The sequence below is a fragment of the Ranitomeya imitator genome, chromosome 1 (assembly GCF_032444005.1).
Source record: "Ranitomeya imitator isolate aRanImi1 chromosome 1, aRanImi1.pri, whole genome shotgun sequence".
Classification (NCBI taxonomy): Eukaryota; Metazoa; Chordata; class Amphibia; order Anura; family Dendrobatidae; genus Ranitomeya; species Ranitomeya imitator.
This window is the reverse complement of record NC_091282.1, coordinates 396,364,068-396,381,637: the sequence shown is the minus strand read 5'-3', so window position 1 is coordinate 396,381,637 and position 17,570 is coordinate 396,364,068. Positions and strand designations below refer to the sequence as shown.

The 17,570-nt window shown below is 43.8% G+C and overlaps 1 long non-coding RNA gene across 1 annotated transcript in view; it reads left to right on the top strand.

The window, feature by feature from the left end:
* Positions 1–15,819, top strand: part of LOC138657828 (uncharacterized) — a 100,400-nt gene extending 84,581 nt beyond the window's left edge. The window contains exon 3 of the long non-coding RNA XR_011317207.1: positions 15,685–15,819. This is a non-coding gene — a long non-coding RNA (uncharacterized lncRNA). The remainder of the gene's footprint in view (positions 1–15,684) is intronic.
* The last annotated feature ends 1,751 nt before the right edge of the window (positions 15,820–17,570 follow it).

Genomic DNA, 17,570 nt, shown 5'->3' with positions numbered 1-17,570 from the left:
AATGCAGCCAGCCCCCATAGAATGTAATAAAGCCCCCCATAAAATGTAGTAAAGCCCCCCCATAGAATGTAATACAGCACAGCCCCCATAGAATGTAATACAGCACAGCCCCCATAGAATGTAATGCAGCACAGCCCCCATAGAATGTAATGCAGCACAGCCCCCATAGAATGTAATATAGCACAGCTCCCATAGAATGTAATGCAGCACAGCCCCCATAGAATGTAATGCAGCACTGCCTCCATAGAATGTAATACAGCACAGCCCCTATAGAATGTAATGCAGCACAGCCCCCATAGAATGTAATACAGCACAGCCACCACAGAATGTAATGCAGCACAGACCCCACAGAATGTAATGCAGCACAGTCCCCATAAAATGTAATGCAGCACAGCCCCCATAAAATGTAATGCAGCACAGCCCCGATAGAATGTAATGCAGCACAGCCCCTATAGAATGTAATACAGCACAGCCCCCATAAAATGTAATGCAGCACAGCCCCGATAGAATGTAATGCAGCACAGCCCCTATAGAATGTAACACAGCACAGCCCCCATAAAATGTAATGCAGCACAGCCCCGATAGAATGTAATGCAGCACAGCCCCTATAGAATGTAATACAGCACAGCCCCCATAGAATGTAATACAGCACAGCTCCCATAAAAGGTAATACAGCACAGCCCCCACAGAATGTAATGCAGCACAGCCCCCATAAAATGTAATGCAGCACAGCCCCCATAAAATGTAATACAGCACAGCCTCCATAGAATGTAATACAGCACAGCCCCCATAGAATATAATACAGCACAGCCCCCATAGAATGTAATGCAGCCAGCCCCCATAGAATGTAATAAAGCCCCCCATAAAATGTAGTAAAGCCCCCCATAGAATGTAATACAGCACAGCCCCCATAGAATGTAATACAGCACAGCCCCCATAGAATGTAATGCAGCACAGCCCCCATAGAATGTAATGCAGCACAGCCCCCATAGAATGTAATGCAGCACAGCCCCCATAGAATGTAATGCAGCACAGCCCCCATAGAATGCAATACAGCACAGCCCCCATAGAATGTAATACAGCACAGCCCCCATAGAATGTAATACAGCACAGCCCCCATAGAATGTAACGCAGCCAGCCCCCATAGAATGTAATAAAGCCCCCAGCCCCCCCCCCCCCCCCCCCCGTCGAATGTAATACAGCCAGGCCCAATTGCCCCACAGTCCAGTTATCACTCATTGATATATATTTAAAAAACACACACACTCTCCTCACCTCTCCTCGTGCCCGCGCTGCTCCCGGCTCCAGTCTCAGCGGCTCCAGTCTGCCCGCCCGGCACACAGCAGGTACGCCATGATGTGACGTCATCGCGCACCCGCAGTGTCAGAGGCAGAGCGGGGAATGATGGGAGAGGGAGCGACAGCAGACGCTCTCTCCTCCATCATTGCATTTAACTGTACCAACGCCGGTATAGTTGAATGCGGGGCGGGGAGTGTTCAGACAGCGGGGGGAGTGTGCTGACAGTGGAGGGAGTGTGCTGACAGCGGCACACGCGAGTGGCCCACTACTGCCACCGGCCCTTCTAGCATTTGCCAGAAGTGCCCGATGGCCAGTCCAACCCTGGTACCACTCATCCTGTATATATACACTGCACATTACCACTTCTCCTGTATATATACACTGCACAGTACAACTTCTCCTGCATATATACACTGCACAGTACCACTTCTCTTGTATATATACACTGCACAGTACCACTTCTCCTGTATACATACACTGCACAGTACCAATCCTCCTGTCTTTTATATATACACTGCACAGCACCACTCCTCCTGTCCTGCATACACAAGTGCTTCTTACAAAATTAGAATATCATCAAAAAGTTAATTTATTTAAAATCTTCAATACAAAAAGTGAAACTTGTATTATATAGAGTAATTACAAGCAGAGTGATTTATTTCAAGTGTTCATTTCTGTTAATGATGATTATGGCTTACAGCCAATAAAAACCCAAAAGTCATTATTTCAGTAAATTGGAATAATTAACAAAAAACACCTGCAAAGTCTTCATAAGCATTTAAAAAGGTCCCTTAGTCTGTTTCAGTAGACTACACAATCATGGGGAAGACTGCTGACTTGACAGGTGTCCAGAAGGCAGTCACTGACACACTCCACAAGGAGGGTATGCCACAAAAGGTCATTGCTAAAGAAGCTGGCTGTTCACAGAGTGCTGAATCCAATATTATTCGAAAATTGAGTGGAAGGAAAAAGTGTGGTAGAAAAAGGTGCACAAGCAACCGGGATAACCGCAGCCTTGAAAGGATTGTTATGAAAAGGCCATTCAAAATTTTGGGGGAGATTCACAAGGACTGGACTGCCGCTGGAGTAATTGCATCAAGAGCCACCACATGCTGATGTAAACAGGACATGGGCTACAATTGACGCATTCCTTGTGTCAAACCACTCATGACCAATAAACAATGTCAGAAGCGTCTTACCTGGGCCATGGAGAAAAAGAACTGGAATGTTGCTCATTGAACCAAGGTGTTGTTTTCAGATGAAAGTAACTTTTGCATTTAGTTTGGAAATCAAGGTCCCAGAGTCTGGAGGAAGAGTGGAGAGGTACACAATCCAAGCTGCTTGAGGTCTTGTGTGAATTTTCCACAATCAGTGATGGTTTGGGGAGCCATGTCATCTGCTGGTGTAGGTCCACTGTGTTTTATCAAGACCAAAGTCAGTGCAGCCGTCTACCAGGAAATTTTAGAGCACTTCATGCTTCCCTCTGCCGACAAGCTTTTTAGAGATGGAAATTTCATTCTCTAGCAGGACTTGGCACCTGTCTACACTGCCAAAAGTCCCAGTACCTGGTATAAAAACAACAGTAGTATAAAAACAACAGTATCACTGTGCTTGATTGTCCAGCAAACTCTCCTGACCTTAACCCCAGAGAGAATCTATGGGGTACTGTCAAGAGGAAGATGAGAGACACCAGACCCAACAATGCAGACGAGCTGAAGGATGCTATCAAAGCAACCTGGGCTTCCATAACACCTCAGCAGTGCCACAGGCTGATCGCCTCCATGCCACGCTGCAATGATGTAGTAATTTATGCAAAAAGAGCCCTGACCAAGTATTGGGTGCATTTACTGAACATACATTTCAGTAGACCAACATTTCGGATTTTAAAATCATTTTTCAAGCTGGTGTTATAAAGTATTCTAATTTATTGTGATATTTACGTTTGGGTTTTCATTGGCAGTAAGCCATAATCATCAACATTAACAGAAATAAACACTTGAAATAGATCACTCTGTTTGTAATGACTCTATATTATATATGAGTTTCACTTTTTGTATTGAAGAACTGAAATAAATTAACTTTTTGATGATATTCTATATTTGGGAGAATCACCTATATATACACTGCACAGTGCCACTTCTCCTGTCCTGTATATATGCACTGCACAGTACCACTCCTCCTGTCCTGTATGCACTGCACAGCACCATTCCTCCTGTCCTGTATACACTGCACAGCACCACTTCTCCTGTCCTGTTGTTGGAGAAGTGACATTGGTCTTTGAAAGGGTTATGAATCGATGTGGATTTGATGCAGATCCGCAGCGGATTTATCAGCGCAGAAACGCTGCAGATCCGCACTGTCATGTACAGTGCAATGTTCTTCAATGGGAAAAAAAAATATGTGCAGATGGTGCGAAAAAATCAATGCGGAATTGCTGCAGATTTCAAAGAAGTGCATGTCACTTCCTTTGTGCAGATCTGCAGCGTTTCTGCACCCCTCCATGATAAAAAATCCACAGTGGCAAAAAACGCAGAAAATCCGCACAAAATCCGCAGCAATTCCGCATAAAAACCGCACAAATTCTGCACCTCTTTTCTTAAGTGTGCACATAGCCTTAAGAGGACTTTTGAGGGGCACGACAAAGTATAACAAAATCCACTGATCGGATGTAGGGGGAGTGTTATAATATGTGGGCTGGTGTCAGGTACGGACTGGGGCTGAAATTCAGCCCTGGCATTTGAAATCACAGAGGCCCATGTTGTCCCCATCCCCATGAACTAGATAGGATATATTACTAATATTACCCTGGATGGAGGAAAGGAAGATTTTCTACAAGACCAATATTTCTAATGATACTGGTGACCTGCTGGGGTAAGTGACGGAGTCAGCGACTTTGTGCTCCATCACAACTCTTAACAGTGTGTGTGTCTTGAGAACACTGATTCTGTTAACAACATAGCAGACAAGGCAGCCCATGACCAGACAGGCCCTTCTAGTATTTGCCAGAATTGCCAGATGGCCAGTCCAGCCCTGACTGGTGTGGTTTGTGTGGCAGGGGCTGCTTTTTTTTATCCCAGTCCGGCCCTGCTAGCAACCCCCCAATGCACTTCAACTCTGATTTTCATATGGCTTCCAAATATGATTTTTCATGACTAGCACATCAAATATTTACAGAAAAAGTATCACAAGTGCTATACCAGCTATACCACTATTCTCATGTCTCAAATTTAAAGACGTGCTGACAGGTTCCCTTTAAATAACCACAGTGCCCCAGAAATAAAACCAAAAGAGAAATCATTCAGTTTCTGTGTGTGCAGCACATTCTTCTAGCTGTCTTGGCTTCTACTGACCAAGCTCCTATTAATTGATGGAGATGGTACAATTACATCATTTCAGCACCTACAGTATTTTTCGGACTATAAGGCGCACCAGACCATGAGATGCACCTCGGTTTTCTAGGTGGAGAATAGGTAAAAAAAAATTGAAGCAAAAAATGTGGTAAAATATTTAACCATCCTCCTTTTGCCTTTGATCAGAACTCAAACTCCTAGCATGTCCTGCAGCTAATATGGCATGCTGGGAGTTGTACTTCACCACAGGAGGGGTAGAGTGCTTTTATTCTTTTTTTTTATTAGAGCTTAGTAACGTTTGCCTCTTAACAGCTTCTCTAAGTACAGTTCTCATTGTCAGTTCTCTCTGCCGTCGCCGCGCTAGGCAGGAGGAAGTGGGCGATCTTCTGTCCAGATCACGAGCTGCAGTGACGTAATGACGAGGCAGGGGGCGGTACTGTGCTGCTCAGGCCTTGCCTCTTTATTACGTCACTGCAGCTCGTGATCTGGACCAGACACCGCCAAATTCCTCCTGTCCAGCGCGACAGCAATGAACTCATGACGTGCTGGCTGCTGAAGACAACAGTGGCATGACAAAAGACCTGCTGCCAGCTTCCTGCTCCTGTGACCCCGCTTTACTGCTGACAGCCCTGCCGCCCACATTGAACCTGGCTACATTCAGACTATAAGACACCCGCCCATTTTCCTCCCAAATTTAGTGGCGAAAAATGTTAGAGTTTGAAAAATATGCTATGTCTTAGGCCGGGGTCACATTTGAAACTGGCATGAGTCTCTCGCATCAGTACCAGGCACTGCCACCGGCACTCGGGACCGGAGCGTGCGGCTACATGTACTGAACACTCCGGTCCAGAGTGCCAGCGGCAGTGCCGGGTATTGATGCGAGAGACTCGTGTGAGTTTCTCACACTGCACTCGTCAGTGTGACCCCGGCCTTAGAGGCAGGAAGGTAGGAAGCTGGCCACGGCTTCTTGAAATGCCACTAATATATTGAACTGCATAAGGACATGGATGGAATTGAATGTATCAGTGGTGCTCCTTTCTGCCTCGCCTGGCTGCATTGCAAAGTAAAAAGCATTGCAAGTTGTTTAGGCCAGAAGATCCAAACCCATCAAACTGTCATCTAGATGCAGCATAGGGGATCCTAAATATTCAAATCTATGACCAGGGCTTGTGGCTATAGCATGGGTGCTAAAATGCACTAGTCTGAGTAAGGCCTTATTTAGGTCTTCTGGACATTTGACAATGAGCCATAAACATAGTGCAAGTTTATAGGCTGTTTTTTGTGGTTGTTTTGTTCTAGTTGTTGTTTTGTTTTTTTAATCTTCATGTATAAATATTTTTTTTTATATATGTTACACTGTGATGCCATTCAGGAACAAACTATAAAACATAACACAAAGTAATTTTGACTAATTTTCCCAATTACCCATGTCACCTGACTCATTTAATACAACAGAAAATTGCTGGTAACACAATCATGATGTGACAGGTTGTAAAAGTAAAGTGATTCTTTGTGTTGAGTGTAGTTCATTTTTGGAAGTGCTGTCGCACAGCTGTGCATATATCTAGGATTACAAGTGAGTTTATCCTGTTCAGCACGCTATATTGGAGTGGGTGGGGTAAGACCTGAGTGATTGAGGCTTCTATTAGATCATATTCTGAGGATTATAAGCGTAATACAAGCGAGCAGGCACAATTTTGGTCTTATTGTATAAGCAGGGAGTAGTGCAGTTCATTAAAGCAGCCATTTCAGAATATGGAAATGTTGCATCAACTTTTTTGTGGTAAGAGGCATACAGATTGGAAATATGGTGGAAAGCACACATTAAGTAAGCATACTGCAGACTGTAAGTATCCATTAACATAATTCAGCCTCTTATCAGACAGAAATCCCTTGAAGTCTGAGCTATATAAATACTAAAGGGTTGTTGGGTTTGATGATAAAAGTCTGCAGTCACTATTTGTGACTGCAGACTTCTGAATCCATAAAATGTGTGTACCGCACGTTGTTAGGATTCTCTGGTGTTGCTGGTGTGCAGTCACCTGACCACAAGTATGCCATTTCCAAACATGCGGTCAAGTGCAGACTAGATGTGTTCGGCCTCACTGTATACATTTGTATTGAGCGAGGCCAACCACGTCTAGTTAAAATGTGGCCGAGAGTATGCAAATCATATACTTTTGCAGTCACATGACTGCTGAATCTCGCCTCAACAATGGAAAATGCTGGCAGATTGCGGTACGCACACTGTAAGGATTCAGAAGTCTTCAGTCACAAATAATGACAGCAGTTGTTTATTCCTAGACCAGACAACCCCTTTTCAGATTCTTTAAGCAGCATTATGACCTGGACAACTATTTCCATTGTTGATACTCATCAACTCAACACGTTAGTGAGTCGCCCCGCCAGGGCCGTGGGGTAATCGGTACCGGGTCCGATGTTCACAGGGGGATGTCACGGTGGCGACCTGGTCCGTGGTCCTGGGCGCCCATGTAAAAGGGAATGGTCTTTAAAGGGAATGAAGTTTATGTTCGTGACGCCACCTGTGGTATTCGGTCAGTGGGGACCGACGCTGCTTTAAGGGGTCCTCTGGGGTGATGTTATGGCAGCTAGATGGTATAATTTCCCACAGGTGAAGTATATCCCCAGGGCTCCGGTGTCTAGATGGAAGATGGTGGAAGGTGCAGTAAAGAACGAGGACACAGGTTTGCAGTCTCTTTACCTTGTTTACTGAAGCCCGTGGCAGCCACAGTCCAGGGCACCAGATCACAGGACAGGCAAGGTTCGGCCAGTTTGGAAGCGAATCCAGAGTCCCCCTTTTCCAGGTGGAGGTAAAAGCCTTCCTATAGCGCTGTGTTGTTGTAGTTCCTTACTGCCTATGGCTTCACATAAGGTCCTCACAGATGTTCTCTCTCTGTCCCCGTATAGGATAGGACAATAACCCATATGACTGGTGACTTGAGCCTGTTTATAGGGACTCTAGCACGCCCGGACTCTATAGGTTTTACCTTGCCTCCTGGGTATTAAGACGGACAGGTAACCTGCAGTTCAGCTGTCCTGCCGGTTTATGCTGTAAGTCGTAGAGATCCTTACAACCTCGGTGTTCTGGCTACCGGATAACTATGCTTCAGAGGGAGGCAGCCTGCTCTTAGCTGGTCTCCCCTGATATCACCGTCCTGTGCTTCACTCTCCTGCATGCTCACTGAACAATGTTCGGCTTTCTGTAAGTCTCTTTCCAGGAGCTGTGGTACTTCAGACCACATGGCCCCTTCAGGTGTTCTGACCCTCTAGGTCCATCTGCTCTCTTCTGTCTCTCTGACAATCTGAACTCTCTTTCCCTCCAAACCACAATATATATAGGGGAGTCACCTAGTAAATAGGATCAAAAGCTCCCCCTTGGAGTGTGAACATGTTGTGTGCATTGTGATTACCTGGTGAGGGTTATCTTTCATCGCCTCCAAGAGTAACATTACTCTCCCCATGAGGAAAGCAATGCTACAGTGATGACCAGGACCCTGGGGCACCACATTAGCATTATATGGGTTTATGGGCAGTACTTAAAGGCGAGGTGATAACTGCTAGAGTGCTGGGTTTCCAATCACTGAGACCTGAACACGTGTGGAAACGGAGCAGATATATATCCTCGACCACCTCTCGATTCATTCTCTATGGGACTGTGCCTGATGAAGCCGAGCACTGTACTGCGCCTCATCCAGCAACCCTATAGTTAGTAAGAATGTAAGAATTGTTAGTAAAAGTTAGTAAGAATGCCTGCAGTGATCCTCAACCTACTGAACAGCCGCACAGCCAGCTCTTCCCTCTCCTAGTGTATCCTCACCCACCCCCTGCAGACTGTGAGCCCTCGCGGGCAGGGTCCTCCCTCCTTATGTACCCGTGTGCCTTGTTTTTTGCTCATGTTTAATGTATTTGTCTATATTTGCCCCGTATTCACATGTAAAGCGCCATGGAATAAATGGCGCTATAAAAATGTATAATAATAATAAGAAGAAGAAGAAGAGCAAACTTTGAGCATGCTCACCTCTGCTCTAATCAGGATGAGGCTCGACAAAGTTCCTTCTCTGGATTTTTGTAGGTCCGAGTGGTCAGACCCCATCCATCAGCCATGAAGGCTTTTAGTATCTGCTCACATAAAGCAATTATGTTTCAGATATTACAATAATGTAATAATCAGCTAAAACAATAAGATATTTCTAGTATTTATTTAATGGAAATGTGGTTTTTTGGTTTTTGTTATATAAGTATTAGGAACTGGTGAGTTTTGAAAATATGAAAATTGCTAAGTTCTGTAGCTGAGTTCTGCATTATCATTACCAAAGGGAAGAACCCATTCCTCTTTGTTATCTATCATTGCAAAGTGATAGCACAGAGGTGATTCTCATCTATTTATATAATTGTGAAATTATAGAGGTCAGGGCTGTCCAAACTTCACAGGGTTGGCAGCAGAAAAAGCTATAGCATCACATAAGGAAGAGACATAGGTGACTTTTGCATTTGGTTATGTCCACACGCGTGTTTTGTTTTAGATTTTTGAAGCAAACCTGCTTCAAATGACAAATTAAAGAGTTTTTGAAGGGGGTTTCAATGTGGGTTTTGAAGCAGATCCACTACAAAATCTTTGTAAATAAACGCCATGTGAACACACCTTAGGTCAAAATTGAACATTCACACGATGTACATTGACTTAATAACTGTACCTGAAGGGTTCATATTCTCATGTCTGGTTAGTTACATATTACTGCCAAAGTCATTAGTTCCGAAGTCACAGAAAAGCAGGGAAGGCGCTTCAGGTTAGCTGCCTTTTGACATTTGCAAAGTACTTAGATATTAAATCTGCCACTGACAGTGGTTTGGAAAGAAAACAAGACCACCAAGGGCCACATACATAAGAAGGTACCAACAAGACTAATCCCCATGTGGTTGTCTTTAAAGATACACCTAACGGACACTCCGGATAAATGTTATTCAAAATATAGAAAAATAGGAGTACAACGTCCAATTTAATAAGAAAATGTAGATTTTATTAATTACTTACAAATAAATTAATATTACTATGCACTAAGCACTTTACTTATGCCCAATGGTATATCTGTATGTCTTGACACTGGAAGCCATCACTACCTGATTCTAGTCTGTTTAATTTAATTGTAAGTAATTAATAAAATCTACATTTTCTTATTAAATTGGACGTTGTACTCCTATTTTTCTATATTTTGAGTAACATTGACAGTGGCTTGCCTCACAATCAGAATTCCACTTGTTTTTTGAGTTTTCATCAGTTCATGTAAAGAACATACCTACAACTGTGGACATTTGGTTTTCTTTTTATTGTGAAGCAAACAACAAATTGGACAAAAGAACTGAAAACGTTAGTGAGCATAACTATTCACCTCCCCTAAAGTCAGTACATTGTAGAGCCTCCTTTTTCGGCAATTACAGCTGTAAGTCACTGTGGATAAGTCTCTATGAGCTTTCCACATCTTGCCGCTGGGATTTTGACCATTGACAACACTGCTCCAGCTCCTTCAAGTTGGTTTCCTCTGGTGAACAGCAATCTTCAATTCTGAGCACAGATTCTCAATTAGATTAATGTCTGAGCTTTGATTAGGCCACTCCAAAACATTTACACATTTCTCTTAAACCACTCGAGTGTTGCTTTAGCAGTATGCTTTGGGTCATTGTCTTGTTTGAAGGGGGCAACATTACTTTGTATGACGGCTGGCTACATTACATTGTATGGGGGCTGTCTGCATTACATTGTATGAGGGCTGGCTGCATTACATTCTATGGGGGCTGGCCTGACTATTACATGCTATGGGGGCTGGCCAGACTGCATTACATTCTGTGGGGCTGCATTGTACTCTTGTGTGGGGGTCTGTGTTGTACTCCTGTGTCAGGCTGCGTTGTACTGTATGGAGGACTATGGGGGGTGTATTATGCTATATGGAGGACTATTGAGTGCATTATACTAACCAAGCAAAATTCTGCCTATTCATTTAGTGATTGGATTGTTTATGATGGAATAGAAATAATTGTTCTCAGCCACATATCACCCAGTGAAAACTGCAGATATCCTGCTGATTAGGGTTGAGTGACTTTTACTTTTATAGGATCGGGTCGGGTTTCACGAAACCCGCCTTTTTCAAAAGTCGGGTCGAGTGAAATCGGCCGATCCTATAAAAAAGTCGGGGTTGGGGTCGGCCGAAATTCGAAACCCAATGCAGTGCATTGGGTTTCCAATGGTTCCCAGGGTCTGAAGGAGAGGAAACTCTCCTTCAGGCCCTGCGATCCATATTTAAGTGTAAAATAAAGAATTAAAATAAAAAATATCGCTATACTCACCCTCGGACGCGCTCTGGTACTAACCGGGAACCTTCCTTCCTTCGAATCAGCGCTTGCAGGACCTTGCGGTGACGTCGCGGCTTGTGATTGGTCGCGCGAGCGGTCACATGGGCGGTCGCGCGACCAATCACAAGCCGCGACGTCACCGCAAGGTCCTGCAAGCGCTGATTCTTAGGAAGGAAGGCTGCCGGAAAGAAGCAGGGCATGTCCGAGGGTGAGTATATTCCTATTAGGTATATACTCACCCTCGGACGCGCCCTGCTTCTTTCCGGCAGCCTTCCTTCCTAAGAATCAGCGCTTGCAGGACCTTGCGGTGACGTCGCGGCTTGTGATTGGTCGCGCGAGCGGTCACATGGGTGGTCGCGCGACCAATCACAAGCCGCGACGTCACCGCAAGGTCCTGCAAGCGCTGATTCGAAGGAAGAAAGGCTGCCGGTTAGTACCAGGGCGCGTCAGAGGGTGAGTATAGCAATATTTTTTATTTTAATTCTTTATTTTACACTTAATATGGATTCCGATACCGATTTCTGATATTGCAAACATATCGGAACTCGGGATCGGAATTCCGATACCAGATTCAGAAGATCGCCGACTTCATGGCCGACCCCACACAAGGGTCGGGTCGGGTTTCATAAAACCCGACTTTGCCAAAAGTCGGCGACTTCTGAAAATGGCCGACCCGTTTCGCTCAACCCTACTGCTGATAACATGATACTGTATGGGGACAGATTGATCTATTAGTGATTGTTCTGTCCCCATCATTCTTCCTCAGGTGTAAAGAGGCAAGCGTCGCATGACTTCAATATTGTTGATCACGCTCGCTTAATGGCCTGACCTAAGCGCATGTAAATGTAACTAAAATGTCTGTGTGATGGTGCAATTTGTGAGCATTTGGGCCCCCCTTTAAATTTTTCACAGGGCCCCACTTTGTCTCAAACCGGCCCTGTACAGACTTGTACATTAATGATATTCATTACATTAACAAGACAGCTTTATTTGATGACTGTATTTTATTATGTGTCATTTTCATCTGAGTATAACATTTTAGATGTAACTCACCTAATTACCAACACTGCACTTATTAATGCTAAAGCTAACATGATATTTTATTAGAGTATATTAATTTTTTAGAGAACTCAAAATTGACAAGTGAGCAACCATGGTGCCAGTCATCACACAAGCTCATACAGGATTTAGTGGTCAGAGACCATATGCTTGTCAGTGACGTCTAATGCATAGGGAAGTCTGCAATCTAAAATGTGCAGCATGTACAGTGGGGAAAATAAGTATCTGATACACTGCCGATTTTGCAAGTTTTCCCACCTACAAAGAATGGAGAGGTCAGTCTTCAACCGTGAGAGACAGAATCTTGAAAAAAATCTAGAAAATCACATTGTATGATTTTTGCATAATTAATTTGTGTTTTATTGCATAAAAAAAGTATTGGATACTTAGTATTTGGTACAGAAACCTTTGTTTGTAATTACAGAGGTCATACGTTTTTGTAGTTCTTGAGCAAGTTTGCACACACTGCAGCAGGCATTTTGGCCCACTCCTCCAATCAGATCTTCTCCAAATCTTTCAGGTTTCGGGACTGTCGCTGGGCAATATTGAGTTTCAGCTACCACCAAAGATTTTCTATTGGGTTCAGGTCTGAAGTCTGGCTAGGCCACTCCAGGACCTTGAAATGCTTCTTATGGAAGACCCAGCCAAGACCCAACTTACTGAGGAAAGGAGGTTGTTGGCCAAAATCTTGCAATACATGACCCTATCCATCCTCTCCTCAATACGATCAAGTCGTCTTGTCCCCTTTGCAGAAAAGCAAAGTATGTTTTCCCCCCCACCATGCTTCACGGTTGGGATAATGTTTTGGGGGTTGTACTCAACCTTCTTCTTCCTCCAAACACAGTGAGTGGAGCTGATAACAAAAATTTCTATTTTTGTCTCATCTGACATAACATTAACCTCTCCCATGCCTACTCTGGATCTGCCAGATAATCACTGGCAAACATCAAACGGGCCTGGACATGTGCTGGTGTGAGCAGAGGGACCTTACTTGCCCTTCTGGATTTTAATCCATGACGGCATAGTGTGTATCTAAAGGTAATGTTTGAGACTGTGGTCCCAGCTCTCTTTAGGTCATTGACCAGGTCCTCCACTGTAGTTCCGGGATGATTACTGACCTTTCTCAGAATCATTCTTACCCCACGAGGTGAGATCTTGCATGGAGCCCCAGACCGAGGAAGATTGACAGTCATTTTGAGTTTCTCCCATTTTCTAATGATTGTCCCAACAGTTTTTACCTTCCCACCAAGCTGCTTGCCTATTGTCCTGTAGCCCATCCTAGCCTTATGCAGGTCTACAATTTTATCACGAAACAGAAGAAAACCAGCTCAACAATCTTGTGAACAAACTTCTTTCTTTATTCACTGAAAATCGGGTGCGTAGTCACCTGAAACGCATTGATGTCGCATATCATGTAGCTTGCATCGCTGATGCTATTTTATCCTCTACTGAGTACTTTCAGTGTATAATGAAAGAAGTTTGTTCACAAGCTTGTTGAGCTAGATTTTCTTCTTTTTTGTGATTGCTCCATACCTTGACACAGCGTTTCCTGTGCTCTGAACACCTATCGATGTCTATTACGGTAAGCTGGACTCATTTCTGTATACAATTTTATCCCTGGTTTCCTTAGGCAGCTCTTTAGTCTTGGCCATGGTGGAGAGGTTGGAGTGTGATTGATTGGGTGTGTGGACAGGTGTCTTTTATACAGGTAACAAGTTCAAACAGGTGCAATTAATACAGGTAATGAGTGTAGAGTGCAGGACTTGTTAAGAAAAACTAACAGGTATGTGGGAGCCAGAATTCTTGCTGGTTGGTAGGTTATCAAATACTTATCCCATGCAATAAAATGCAATTTAATTATTTAAAAATCATACAATGTGATTTTCTAGTTTTTATTTTTAGATTTTGTCTCTCACAGTTGAAGTGTACTTACAATAAAAATTAAAGACCTCTCCATTTGTAGGTGGGAAAACTTGCAAAATCGTCAGTGTATCAAATACTTATTTTTCCCACTGAGTATACTATGGATCAGTGGTGTATCTGAGGGGAACCGGTGGGGCATTTGTGGTAGTCCAAAGTTTTCTTTCCTGACGGCTGCTTTCTGCCATTCCTTCCCGGAGGGATTCAGGCCGTTCTAAGAGCTGGCTGTGAGGGTACGTTCACACTAGCATATAAAAAATGCGCATGTTATTCCATACATGATGCAAGTGCAATGCGATTTTATGGTTGTGATGTGGCTGCGGTGCAGTTTAGCGCTACCTCCACCAGGGGGTGCTGGTGAGGGAAAAGAGGTTGCACACTAACAGTGTAGCAACACTGATCAGCCGCACAGGTGTCACAGGTAATGAAAGAGTGGTCAGATGAGCAGAGTCAGAAACTGTCAGGAGCAGAGGTACCAGAGGTCACAGCATGCACGAAGTCAGAGACAAGTCAGAAGTCAGAGCCAAACGGTAGAGTGGTATCCAAAACGTGAGACGTAAGACGAAGTCGGGGTACAAGCCAGAAGTCAAAGCTGGTCGGGGAGCGAGGTATCTGATATGGAAAGCAAGAGGCGGGGCTCAGAGATCAGGCCGAACCATACACTGTAAGGAAAATCACCAGACAAATACTATGTCAGGGATAGGGAATGGGTCTCACACAAATATGGGAAGTCAGAGGCAGAAGGATCACCAGGCTATATGGGTCAGCTGCTCTAGCCTGGAAACATGAACTATCACTGACGCTGGCCAGCAGACTGCAGAGGTCTGAAAAAGCCCAGCCAGCTCCAAAGCGAGGCAGAGGGTGTTAATCCCCGGATGACAAGTTCAGAGAGGGAATAACAGAAAACAAACCCTGGACTGGATCATGACAGTGGGTTTTATGTAATCTGTAATACATGCGTATGCTATTCGTAATGCGTTTTTTCAACATCTTTTCTAAATTCAAAACCCTAATAGTCAAGGAGCTGATTGATTGGTAATTCTATAAAAACACACTACCAATGGTGCAAAGCTTGGAGCATATCCATGTTATATGGGAGATTCCCATTTATACACTCAGGCTGCCTCTTTGGTCTTCACCATAATGGAGTTTGGAGTGTGACTGTTTGAGTTTGTGACCAAAAAAAACACTACAGGAGAGAAAAGCGCCAATAGGGTTTTATCTGATGATTATTTCAAGTTCACAATCAGTTTGCACTCACCTGATATTGCACTCACCTGATATTTTTTAATGTCAAAGCGTGTAAACTCCTTGGAGTTTGACAGCTACTGCAGATCCACCGATCAAACTGATGACTGAATCATAGTTTTAAAATTGGAAAACTTGTGGATATCATCCACGCTGCTGTGCAAATAACGGTCCATGTGTGTAGAAGATAGGAAATGGTGTTTTATTCTCATGGCGTTTTGAAGTCAATAGGACTTCTTCCTCAGGAGATGCTATAAGTGTACAAAATCTCTACATACTGTTTAAATAGATTCCACATACAATCTGGAGCCAAAGGGAATCACATGTCCAATAGTGTCAAAGTTAATGAAGCTGACACATGATACAGCAAATGACAGTTCAGGTTATACAATTTTGTTGAAACTAATATTATATAATTAAAACACTGTATTCTCATTTATAGATGTATTCATAAAGAAGAAGAAAAGAAAAGAATAAATATAAAAGAAGACCGAAAAAGAAAAATTGTGGACACGAACTTGTTCCAAAAAATATATGGACTAAGGTCACTCCAACCCAGCAAGCTGATGAGCCACACTTCCAGACTAAGTATAGAGTATGGTCTAAAAAATGGATGTAAAGTATATATGAATTAAAATATGTGTGTAGTTGAGATTTCCACCATTAGAAATAATAATAACTATTTATTAATTTATTAAAAAGCATATGAATGTGTGATTCTTAAATAAACATAATACATTAATTCATTATCTTTAAAAGTATAAAAATTAAAACAAATATATATAACATTTGTACAGTTATTCCATGGAACAGAGTAGATGGGAGAAGGAGCATCACATGATGCTCTCTCCTCCATCACTGCTTTCAACTGTATCGGCATCTATAATGCAGAAAAGTTGAAGGCACTATGCAAGGGGGTGGTGCCACCAGTCCCTTCAGAGTATGATGCAGCCCCCTCAGAGTATAATGCAGCCCCCCACACAGTATAATGCAGCCCCCTCAGAGTATAATGCAGCCCCACACACACAGTATAACGCAGTCCTTTCAGAGTATAATGCAGACCCACACACAGCATAATGCAGACCCCCACACAGACAGTATAATGCAGCCCCCCACACAGTATAGTGCAGCCCCCTCAGAGTATAATGCAGCCCCACACACAGTATAATGCAGTCCTTTCAGAGTATAATGCAGACCTCCACACAGACAGTATAATTCAGCCACCCACAAACACACAGTATATTGCAGCCCCCTACACACAGTATAATACAGTCCCCTCACACACAGTATAAAAACAAAAACAAATATATATAACATTTGTACAGTTATTCCATGGAACAGAGTAGATGGGAGAAGGAGCATCACATGATGCTCTCTCCTCCATCACTGCTTTCAACTGTATCGGCATCTATGATGCAGAAAAATTGAAGGCACTATGCAAGGGGGTGGTGCCATCAGTCCCTTCAGAGTATGATGCAGCCCCCTCAGAGTATAATGCAGCCCCCCACAGAGTATAATGCAGCCCCCTCAGAGTATAATGCAGCCCCACACACACATTATAATGCAGTCCTTTCAGAGTATAATGCAGACCCACACACAGCATAATGCAGACCCCCACACAGACAGTATAATTCAGCCACCCACAAACACACAGTATATTGCAGCCCCCTACACACAGTATAATACAGCACCCTCACACACAGTATAGTGCAGTCCCCCCACACACAGTATAGTGCAGCCCCCACACAAAGTATAGTGCAGCCCCGACACACACAGTATAGTGCAGCAGACACACACAGTATAGTGCAGCCACCACACAAAGTATAGTGCATTCCTCGCACACACAGTATAATGCAGCCCCTACACACACAGTATAGTGCAGTCCCCCCACACACACACTGTATAATGTAGCCCCCACACAGTGTTATGCAGTCCCCCATACATACAGAATAATGCAGCCCCCCACACACAAAGTATAGTGCAGTCCTCCCACACACAGTATAATGCAGCTCACACACACAGTATAGTGCAGTCCCCCTACACACACAGTATAATGCAGCCCTTTCACACACACACACACACACATACACACACACACAGCATATTGCAGTCCCCCACACACACAGTATAGGGCAGCAGATACAAACAACACAGTATAGTGCAGTCCCACCAAACACACACATATACACACACACAATACTTACCTCTCTTCCTCCTTCTCCAGCTGCTCTGGTTTCTGCAGAGCATCTTAGAGTCTCATCAGCTCCACTGCTGGCACATGCTGAGTCACAGGCAGAGGGGGAGTGATGGGAGAGGGAGGTCACATGA